Source organism: Propithecus coquereli, unplaced genomic scaffold (assembly GCF_000956105.1).
Source record: "Propithecus coquereli isolate 6110/MARCELLA unplaced genomic scaffold, Pcoq_1.0 Scaffold54, whole genome shotgun sequence".
NCBI classification, from domain to species: domain Eukaryota; kingdom Metazoa; phylum Chordata; class Mammalia; order Primates; family Indriidae; genus Propithecus; species Propithecus coquereli.
Window position 1 is genome coordinate 5,449,582 of NW_012151285.1, and position 10,923 is coordinate 5,460,504.

The window sequence follows — 10,923 nt, forward strand, 5'->3', positions numbered from 1 at the left end:
AAGAACCCAGTGTCACAGTCGCTTTGGGAAATGAAGGCAGTTTTATGAGGGCTTATTTCTTGAGTAGTGGGTAGTGCCAAGGGTAGCAACTATGGGGAACTGTTACCATGCCTAAGTTTGAAGGAGTGAGGGGAAGGAGCAAATACTAAAATCTTCAGGCTTCCTTAAGAGAGGGCCATCCAACCAGAGCCACATCCTCAAGTAGAGAAATGTGCTCATGGTAAACGTGAGGTCCAGGTGAGGATGGAGTCAATGGAACATGGATCTCACTCTTTTCCAAAGCTCTAATCTCTGGTCGTGACTCACGCTGGCTCAACCCAACCAGAACCCATGTTTAGCTACTGGTCAAGAGAGTCCAGTGATTCTGACTCTAATGGTCACTCTCCTAGAACAAATTGGAAAATATTTGTGGAGTTGCAAACAGAGAATATCTAATATAATATCTTCTTCTATCTTAGGATTTATGTGGATCCAAATGTAATAAATACCATCCAAAGCAAGAATATCATCAAAATGAAATCCAATAAGTCTTCTGAAATCTACTTTAACGCATGTGGAGTCCCTGATGTTATAATTTGCTTTGGGGAGAGAAAACGAGTGAAGCAAAGTCAATAAAGGGAATTCTAGAAGTAGAACGAAAAGGAACTATGCTCAAGGCTCAGAACTTGTAGTTAGATAAAAGTGGGGAGAGTTTCTTCTCAGAAGCTTACTATGTATGTGAGCTTGAGTAAGTCGCTCTTCTTCCCTCTGGACCTCAGTTTCTTAATCACCAGTGAGACTATTAATAGTACATATATCATGCCTGACACAAGTATTATTATTATTATTACAATTATTATTAAGTCTGAAGTTAAGATGAACAGAAAGCAAGCCCACCAGGGAGTCTCTATCTGGTTTCAGAATAAAATCATAGAAAAACACAGTGGGTATCTGTGAGGTTCCCATGTAAAATTCACAGCTAAACTGTAGCATTCAGTGGCCAGTGGACACGCACACCTCCAGAACCATAAAGTGGTGCTGCTCTCCAAGATGTCATAGACACTCTTCATTCATTGTCATCTTTAAATTGCAACGCTTCTTTCTCAAGCACATCAAAGCCAAATAAGCTATAACCTGGCTCAAATGAGCAGTAAGATCTTGTCCAAATTTATAACATAACCAAAGCCCCAAAATATACCAATATATGGGACATGGCTGGTCATTTTGGCAAGTTTCTGAGCCAGGGTCCTGGCATGAAACAGAAGGCACATCAAGGAATTAATAAAAGAGTGTTTATTGAAAAGACTGCTTACAGAGGTGATGGCAAGGTTGAGCAAAACCAATAAGGGCTGGCATTAATATCCATAAGCCAGAAGAAGCAGCTGCAATGAACGATGTTACCACAATCTAGTGAAGGCTTTAACCATAGGATAGAAACCACCCAATAAGAGTTGTGGCTGTAGTCGGGGGCATGGGGGGGACACAGCCTCTGTTGACACCACTGTGAGAAGGTGAATGGGAGTACTGTGGAATATTATGCAACGGGGCTTCACACTGAATGAATGTGCCCCACAGGGCCAGGGAACCTGAGTGAGTGCAACAGTCTGAGAGGTCAGTCAGAGCAGGGCAGGGAAGTACACAGAATGGATCAGCAGGGATTATAGAGAACCACCAGCACGAGCTCTGTGAAATCAAATTAAAACTAAGACCACATGCAAAATTACCCATAATAAAAAGATGTAAGCCACATTTTGACCCAGGGAATTATTGCCCATTCTTGACAGAATACCAAAGAATGAAAGATGCTCAGCATGTTTTAATAGAGCTGGTTGAACCACTTGGCCAAACAGCAGAAAGGACTTCATAATGTTCTGTCTCTTTAGCAGATATTTCAAAATATTCTGGGCCAGGATTCAATGCCAATTTGAGAGCCTTACCAGCTGGTCCATGTCTTTTTTTATTCCCTACTAATGTAATTGAGAGATATATGCCTTGAGAAGATGAGACCAAACCCTCTGTAACCACTTGGCACCATGACTGGAAGTACTACTCAATGCTTATATCATGCAATAGATACAAAATTAATATCTGTGGCATTTGTAGAACTTCAGCAAACAGTCCCTTTTGGGCAGCACTGACAGCAGAGCGTCCATTGGTGTAGCCAGTATTGGGCTCTGGCTTCTTTTCCCTATTCAGTCCACCTGGTAATTGAATGTAGTTCTTCTGCAAAAGCATCTCATAGCTCTAGCTATCTGAGTTAAAATGTTAATAGGGTTGTCTTTCAAAAACAGTAGTTTAAATGGTTTTCTTTTCCACTTCCTACTTCTCTAAATTTTCAAAATTTCCAATATTTAAGAATAGAAAAATAAAGTAAAAATAATGGAATCCTAGTGTTTCAAAGAAAAATGGCAAAAGAAGTTTATGTAAATACCTAGAAAGAAAAACATAACGTTTTATGGAGAGAGATGAAGGATAAAACAAATTAACTGAGGGCCTCCTTTCGTAGGCCTGATTTTCCCTGGTCTTGCATCCAGTGGCTATAACACTTATGTTACCTTGAGGGTTATAATTTATCATGAACAAGCTTTGTTTATCTCAGGAATGCAAGGAATTTTTAAACGTAAAATAGACAGGTATAACACTATATTAGTAGACTCAAGAAAAAAGATTTACTGTTATCTCAAGCAAAATAAAAGCACTGAATAAAATTCTATTTCTATTATGATAGTTTGAAAGTCTCTTATGGGAGAAAAATAGAAAAATAGAAAGAAAAATAGAAACATAGTAAAGATTAAACATTATGCTTGTGAGAAATGTCAGCTGCATTTCCTATAAGGAGAACAAAACAAGGATGTTCACTAATAGAGCTACTGTTTAATCTAGCACTAGAGAGCAGAAATTATTGGGAAAAAAGAAAGTGCGTATGAGGATTATGGAGAAAGATAAATTTTATTATTTGTAGATGTTGTAATCATCTACCTAGAAAACCAACAGCCTCAGCAGACTAACTATTAAAACTAATAACAGTTCATCATGGCTGCCAGATACACAGCCAACCAAACTACAAAAATCAGTAGCATTGCCGTATACCAGCAACAACTATTTAGACTATATAATATAAACGGTATCTTATTTATAATAACAATAAAAATTGTAAAGTCTCTTAAAACCAAGTTAACCAAAAATTCACAAAAACACAGTAGATACATTTTAAAATGTTAACTGAAGACGTAGAAAGTCAATTAACAAAATAGGCAGTCTGGGCTCCAGGGTGGACTGACAAATCATGAAGATGTGATGGTCTCTGAGTTAATCCACAAATCTAATAGCCACCCAATCAAAATCATAGTGGAATTTCTTTGAAGAACAGGATCAATATACTCTAGAAATTATAGCCTAAAAGCCCACATGTAGTTAAACCAATCATCTTGGTCTATTTGGTGTTACTATAACAGAATATCTGAGGCTGGGTAATTTATAAATAAAAGAGGCTTTTTTGTCTCAGAATTCTGGTGGCTGGAAAGTCCAAGGGCATTGTGCTGGCATCTGGCATTGGCTTCTGGGGAGGGCTATGAGCTACATCAAGTGGAAAGGCAAGCGGGCATGTGCAAGGGACCCCACACAAGGAGCAGCCTCATTGTGTAGCTAACCATCTCTCTCAGAACCAATCCATTCCTGCAAGGGCCAAAATGAGAACTCATTCCTGAGATATGGCATGAATCTATTCATGAGGGATCCACTCCCATGATTTAAATAACACCCACTAGGCCCCACCTCCCAACACTGCCACATTGAGGACCAAGCCTCAACATGAGTTTTGGTGGGACAAACCGTACTCAAACCATAGCACCAACCTTAAAAAAGAAGAAAAAAGAAAAGTAATGTACCTGATATTGACATACCTCAGAGCCACCAAAAGAAAAAAAAACCCAGAGAAGTTGGCCAATAGGGCAGAATAGAGCCGAGAGACACATATATGTAGGAAGTTAATACATGATAAGGCTGGAACCACAGTTAATGAGAAAAGGACAGATTGTTCAATAGATGACATGGTCATAAATGTTCTCACCACAAAAATCATATTAGTAATTTTGTGAGGTAATGCATATGTTAATTAGCTAAATTTAGGCATTCTACAATGTTATATACATTGTATATACAATGTACATCATTTCAAAACATCATGTTGTACACAATAAATACATACAATATTATTTGTCAGTTTTTTAAAAATTAAAAAACAAAAAAATAGATGATGTGGTCAAAAATCATTTATTATATGGAGAAAATAAAAGTGACTCCCTACCCAACAACTCTTCAAGAATAGACTTTCCATGGGAAAGGTGTGACCCATGGATCAGGAAGAGCTTTCTAATAAGCATTTTTTAAAAGAACATAAATAGATAAATTCCATTTCAACAATATTCTTAAGATCAAGAAAAAGAAAAGAACTGGAGTGAAAAAATGAGCAAAGAATATTGCTAGGCAATTTAAAGAAGTGAAAACCTAAGGGCTAACAAGAATATAAAGAGATGTTCAAAATCAATAGCTATTAGGGAAAATATAAATTACAACAACAAAGATTATTTATTTTCACATTTTAGTCTGTCAAAAAGGAAAGCTGAAGCATGAAGTATAGGGATAGAGGTATCCTCATGTGTTGATGGTAAGAGGAGACTGGTGCCTCAGTCTAGAGTGCTACTAACATTACTTGGTCAAAATGAGTCTGTGCATGTCCTATGACCCAGCAATTCCATCCCTGGGTTTATAAACTAAAGACATCATCACACGGGTCTACGAAGTGTAAGAAAGGGGATGTTCACTGCAGCATTACTGTTGATGGGGGGAACTAGAGGCAGTCTGGCTGTCAATTCCTAAGAAAGGACATACGTGTGCAAGAAACTGTTGGCTCATCACCAAGCCTTTTTTCTCTTCCTTCAGTATACACAAAAAAGCACATTTCTCAGCATTCCCTGGAGATTAGGTGTAAATCTGGATTCCAGGAAAGGGAATGTTTGGCTGGAATGCAGTAGACCATTTACAGATCTGGCCAAAAATAAACCTCCCCAGTGCAAATTTCCGTGCTCCTTCCTCCTGCCAGCTGGCTTGAATAGAGATAAGCCCTGGAGCAGCCTTGGAATCCCTGTGATGAAGACCATGGAGCCACAAGATGGAAGGAGCCTGGGTCCCTAAATTACAGCTTGGAAGGGAACCCACATTCTGGACTATTTAGTTTCAAATTAATTAACTAATCTGATGGTTTGATAAGCCTGTAAAATTTAGAATTTTTACCAATTACATGTCTACTATTACCTTAACTAATATAACAGGTAAAATGTGGTGGATGAACATGGAGTATTATGAAGCAATTAAAGCCAACGAATCAGATACATATTTAGCATCATGGATGGATCTTAAATAGATAGTACTTAGCAAAAAAAGTGAGAAACAATACTGTGTATATTAATTTAAAAAATATATGTATATCACCCTGTTTTTTCCTGTTTCTCCTTCATGCTATTTGGAATGCAAATGTGAAGCTTGAGGTTCAAGCTGCTGTCTTGAACTTTAAGAATGGAAGCCAGGGCCGGAGGTGGTAGCACACATCCTGATGATACATTCCTAATGACATGATGGAGTCACCAGGCCACATTTGGACGTTTTTTACATGAACGAAAAATAAACTATCTTGTTTTTTAAAATACCTGCACATAAAACAATACACATTTTTTCCGGAAGACACACAATAAAAGGTTATACATTAAGCATGATATAATGTTAACCAATAGGGGGAGAAAGAAGAGAAGAATGCCCATGGGTATGGCGTAAAGGGAAATCGATAACCGTGTGACTCAATGAATAGATGAATAAATTTAGAGAGTGGCACGCATAGACCAATAGTAATAACATAACATGAAGTGAGGACTATGATCAATTGCATACCCAGTTCCTAAAAGGATAAAAAAGGTTAAAGAAAAGCACAATCAATGTTGATAACAACAGCCATATCCAGTTTCCACACTCTGATTTTCCATCTCTTGTTTAGATGTATGTCTCAATAAAAGAATTTTATACTTTTACCATTGCCCCGCAATTGATTCTTCTCAAATGCTGCTCAGCCCCGCAGAATTTAGGTCAGCCTAAAGGATTTCGTATGAGGTCCCAGCAGGCAGGCCACGAAGGAGCCAGGAAGGAGCAAGAATCAAAGAGCAAAGAGCAGGAAGGAGATGTCTTTGCTGCCTGAATAAATTCCTCTGAAACAGATTACAAAGGAAGTGCTAACTAGCCTTCAATTGCACCCTGAAACCAGCTGAAGTACGAGTTCTTAGGTACTGGAAAGGAGCATGGCAGTTCTTTGCCAAAGGGCCTAAGCCCCTTCTCCTGAGAATGGGAGTTTGTACCAAGGGCACCACTGAACTGATGTATGCTGTTGTGTGAATCAATCCTGCACGCCATATCATAGAAGAAAACAACGAAATCAAGGGAGGTCACAAGCACATACACACTCACACATACCTAGTCTCAAGCAGCATTGGATTACCTAAAAGTGTCTCAATTAAGGAGAATTATCACTCCCTTTAAAGCTGCAATCATGGCCATTATGTATCATCGGGCTGAAATCAGTTCCCTGGGAGATGTCCTGATTAAGCGAATTTCCCAATTAAGCCCATCCCAGTTGAGTGGAGCATGCCATTCTGATTAGATTCCTAATTTATATGGGAGGATTTGTATTATATAGAAAGGGAAAGAGGGCTGTTGAGGAAAATTGCCAGCTTCCGAAATGTCTCCCTGTGCACTTATCCCTCCAACAACAAATCTTCCCCCATCTCCCACGAGCAGAGGCATTCAGTAGCCAAAGTAGTTCTAAACCTCTTAAGTAAAATATGAATTATTCCTTGTGGAAGCACAACTGCCCTTCAAGAACTGTCAGGAGCATCACAGTCATCTCTTTGTGGGACAAATCCTTTGACTGGTCATCAGCAGACAGAGGAACATAGAGGAAAAGAGTGGCCACAGTGTCCAGACTGGGACACATATAATCTTTTGGACCTTTTAAAAATTCTTTTGCAGTGTACTTTGCAACAAACTCGAATAAATAAATGCATGAGAAATGAATGAATGATTAGCATGCCTGATCATCAAGGCAGGATATATAAAGTTAAAGCATATCACCATTATACTCACTGATATCATGAAGCTACAAAATGAGAGGAAATGCCTCAAAGCTACACTGAAAACCTGAAATGAAAACATATTTGACTTGGTTGTTGGCCAAATCACTTGAGCACAGTGCCAAATGAAATTGTAAACCTCATAAATTCTCCCTCAGAAACTGTTGTATAGACCTTGCTGGAGAGGTTTAAATATGGTCCTATGAGCAGACGGTGACTAGTATGACTTTGAAACTGGCACCTGACCTCTTCAAGTCTCACCTCCCTCATCCGCAAAATGCATTATGGGATTTCAGGCAGTTCCCTGCCTGGGAGATGTTCAGAACAAATAATTTCAGAAGTAACGGCCAGCCTTCACATCCTGGAGGGAGGAGCCAACCGCAGAAGGAAGAAAGTTGGAATGTTCACTTTCCCACTTACTAGATAGGGGACCTAAACAAGTCACTTGAACTGTGGTTCTCTTTTCCCGTCTAAAAACCAGCTCTTAGGGCTGGGACAACTATTTGAAGGAACACAAATAAAGAGTGAGGCCCATTTCAGAGGCTCCCAAAATCTGTTCGTCCATCTATGAGATGAGAATATTTGCAAATAGTCGACAAAGTTTTGTGAAGATTCAGTTCAGTCATGTAAGTAGAACTGACTTCGATAGTACTGTATTCAATAGGGTAGAAGCAGAAACTGACTTTATTCTTTCTTACCACTAAATGGAAAAGTGCTATTTGTTCTGTTTCCTACCCCTGAATGGTAACTTAGGCAGGTCCCAGAGTTGTTCAGGTGATTTCTGGATATTAGAACAATTCATTTTCACACTCAGCCCAATCTAAAGCAACATTTGTCTCTTATCCAATTAGAACTTTACCCCTTCCCCAGTTTTGGCTCCAGATTCTGCCCAGCAACAGTCCTGTCCTGTGACTCTGCCTTGCTCTCCCATTTCTTCCCCATTCACCATGCTGCTTCTGGAGACCCCGAGTGGGATAGAGAAGAGAGAGGCAGCAATAGACAGATAAGGGGACAAAAATTTTCCTTGACAGGTGCTGCTCTCATAAGGTACGGGTGCTCACTTGTAAGCAGATGCCCAAACGCTGACTTTTCCTAGTAGGAAATTTTCATAAGTTCTTTAGAGCTCCCTCTATAGGAACCTCCTGTACTCGTCTGTATCTAATTTGGGAAATAATCTTTCTGGCTGACCGTTTATGACTCCTCTTTAGGCCCTACTACAAGACACATTCAGTCACGTTTGTCACCTGGGGTTGTCTCACTGTGGAAGATATCCTCCTGGCCCAGCTACCATCTAATACATCTGTAGTGGTTGCTATAATGTGCCACCTACACTCCCCTTTCAAGACTGAAGGATTTATTTCCCCAGATGGTAGGAGTACTAATGGCCCTCTGATCTCATGAATTCTTCAAGAATTGCCTTAAATGAAGATAGATGCCTTGCCTGTGGTCACCCTTGGAAGCCTACATCAAATGACCAAAGTAGGTACAAAAGACCAGCCCACTTGCCTGACTCAGGACAACTTTGAAGAGCCATCCCAGCTTCAGAGCTCCTGGGGGCATCTGTTGAGGACTTTGCTCAGAATGTATCACAGCTAGTTTCTCTCTCTGCTCAGTGCTGCTTTCTTCTCTTCCCTTCCACAAGAGTTTATCCCAAGAGCGCTCCCTGAAAAATTTCACACTACTCTTCATTTTATAGTGTGCTTTTCGGGGAACCTGAATATTTGACATTTTTCTCCACTGTATGTGTCGCTGTAGTCCCAAAAATCCTCTTACCTTTGTACTTCTGCCAAAAGATTTACAGATTGATGCCTATGCTTCCAAAACACCAACAGACATAAGCAATTTTTCCTCAAGAACTAGCTAACCAATATCTGTTCTGATAGTACCATGGAGCAGGCCCACAAATTTCTGTAGTTCAGAGCATGAGGAGCAGGGTGGCATTGTGGAAGGGAATAAACTCTCTCCACTGCCAGATATCCCAACTCTCTACAAATGCTGGGATCATTACAAAATAAAGCTTGAAGCAAAGAGTAGATATGCTATAATGTTCCCTAAGCTCAGAGAATGGGAATGAGGAGTAAGAGAGGAGAATGAAGTGAGCAAGAGAGTAGTACAACAGGAAGTGTTGACTCAGCCGACTGTCAAGTGTGACTGGATGCACGCTTTGCTGGGATTGAACCTGAAACCATTCTAAACCCTGCATCTGTGTCTCAGGATAGTCCTTGGTAATGGTCAAGAAAAAGAGAAGAATTTATTTACTGGTTCCCTCCCCTCAATGGTCAAAGGTCTCTTTGATAAGACAATATTCTCAAAATTCTCAAACACTTTCAAAATTCTCACCTATTATGGCATCAGACTCAGGCTAAAGGTTCAGAATCCCATACTTTTAGCCAGGTCCAAGTGTAAGTGAGTCTACTCAGGTGTATTTCTTCAGAAACAGCACACTGAGTGCTATTCCTCTTAATACGAGTATCTGTGAACTAAAGAGAAAAATTCTCCACTCCTTTGCCCCATATTCAACATACAGTGGTGACACATGCATAGAATATCCCAATAGACACATTAAGAAGAGGGAAAATGGGATATACACAGCAAACACTGGTCCATAGCAATTGTAAAATCCAGCTGGGCACCCACTGCCAATTTCTTGGTAGAATTCAATCCTGTTGCCTTAGAATCATTCTCACTGCTCTTTGCTCTGCCTTTTTTGCTCTTGGTGCTTCCTGCTGCCTCATTTATACTTTTCATAAGAAATTGCTGGGATTTCCAATTAAGGAGTTTCCTCAGTCTGCTCTCTGTTCATTGTAATTTGGGTGTGCAAAGGCCTCTCTATATTTCTTACTGTTTCTGTCCCTTCTAGTCCAAGTTGCTGATGTTTCTACCATTAAAACTCTCTTTAAAAACTCTGTGGGTAGCCTTTGATCTTGTTACCATTCACACCATTAGACAAAAGTCACAAACACACATCTCCTCAAGATTGGCCTTTTTCTACCTCAGATCACCTATGAGACTATTGTGAGACAATGCCCTTAAGGTTCTTAGAAGCTCTATTTTTTTAGTAAAGAAGATCTAATAGGCACTTTCTTAAGATCTTTAGTAACCTTTTGTCTGTCTGCAATGATACACTGCCTTAGAAGGAATTTAAAGTCCCAACATGGAAATAATCTTTGGTCTGAGGCTGTGTCTTAATTTTAGAATCCTTTGGCTTTTGAAGAGGATAAGAAATGGTTTTATTTTCAAATCTGTAAATCCTGACTTTTTATTTGTCCTCTATATTTTGATTGAAAATTAAACATCTCTATCTGTAACTCATTTCTTTTTATCCTCATTTTATTACACATAGCCGAAAGAAACAAAGTGGGAACTTTTACTATTCCACCTGAAAATGTACTTAGCCAAATCTATCATTTCATTGGCAAATGTGTTTCTAAACTTTGGACCATTATATAAGCATCTCCTTTCCTCCAGCTTCCAACAATATTTTTCTCAATGTCCTTTAAGTCTGTGGTCCCCAAGCCCCAGGGTTTTGGTCTGGTACTGGTCCATGGCCACACATCATTGCCTAAGCTCTGTCTCCCTGTCCCCCCATCCATGGAAAAAGCATCTTCCATGAAACTTAGGAACAGAGGGATGCAAGAGGTGACCAGCAGAGGAGTGAGTGAAGCTTCATCTGTATTGACAGCTGCTCCGCTCCCCATTGCCCACATCACCGCCTGAGCTTCCCCCACCCTCGTGGAAAAATTGTCTTCCATGAAACCAGTCCCTGGTGCCA